The sequence below is a fragment of the Chrysochloris asiatica genome, unplaced genomic scaffold (assembly GCF_000296735.1).
Source record: "Chrysochloris asiatica unplaced genomic scaffold, ChrAsi1.0 scaffold00141, whole genome shotgun sequence".
Taxonomy (NCBI): domain Eukaryota; kingdom Metazoa; phylum Chordata; class Mammalia; order Afrosoricida; family Chrysochloridae; genus Chrysochloris; species Chrysochloris asiatica.
In genome coordinates this window covers 5,319,248-5,320,269 of record NW_006408659.1, presented here as the reverse complement: position 1 = coordinate 5,320,269, position 1,022 = coordinate 5,319,248, and positions in this window count along the sequence as shown.

The following is a 1,022-nucleotide window of genomic DNA, read 5'->3' as shown; positions in this document are numbered from 1 at the left end:
GATCAAAACAAGTACAATGTAAAAGAAGGTAAACACGTAGGAACAGAGATCCAAGTAGTGAGAAAGTCAGATCGATTACAGGATAAAATAGACTGCACTAAATGGAGATAAAAGTTCATGTACTATAAGGCAACCTCAAAGAAAATTTACACTTCACAACATACCAAGAGAATGAAAATCCAGGAAGAACATTAAAACTAAGGAAAAAGAACACAAAAATCATGAACTCAACAAAGGAAGACAAACGGAACAAACAAGCAGCAACATCACACACACACACAAAAAAGATAATGGCAGCAATTAATCAATACCTATCAATAATTACACTGAATGTAAATGGATTAAATGCACTGTTAAGAGACAGAGGATGCAGAATGGATAAGAAAACAAGATCTTTCAATATGCTGTCTGCAAGAGACACATCTGACACACAGAAACAAAAACAGGTTAAAAGTCAAAGGATAGAAAAAAATATACCAAGCTAATTGCAATAAAAAGTGAACAGGAGTGGCAGTACTGATCTCTAATAAAATAAAATTTAAGGCAAAATACAGCATAATAGATAAAGATGGACAGACATTTATCTCATGATTAAAGGGACAATTGAACAAGATGAAATAACCATAGTAAATATTTATGCTCCCAATGAAAGAGCTCTAAAATATATAAAACAAACTGTAATAGATTTGAAGAAATAGATGAATCTATAATATTAGTGGGTGATTTTAATACACTGCTTTCAAAAATGGATAGAACAACTAGAAAGTAACTTGACAAAGACACAGAAGAACTAAACAACACAATCAGCCAACAACTGCACAATACACAATCTTTTCCAGTGTACATGGAACATTCTCCAGAATAGACCATGTTCTAGGCCACAAAACAAATCTCCATAAATTTGCAAATATCAAAATACTACAAAGCATCTTCTTAGACCACAGTGCTATCAAATTAGAAATCTACAATAGGAAGATGAAGGAAATCAAGTCAAATACATGGAAACTGAAAAACACCAAGCT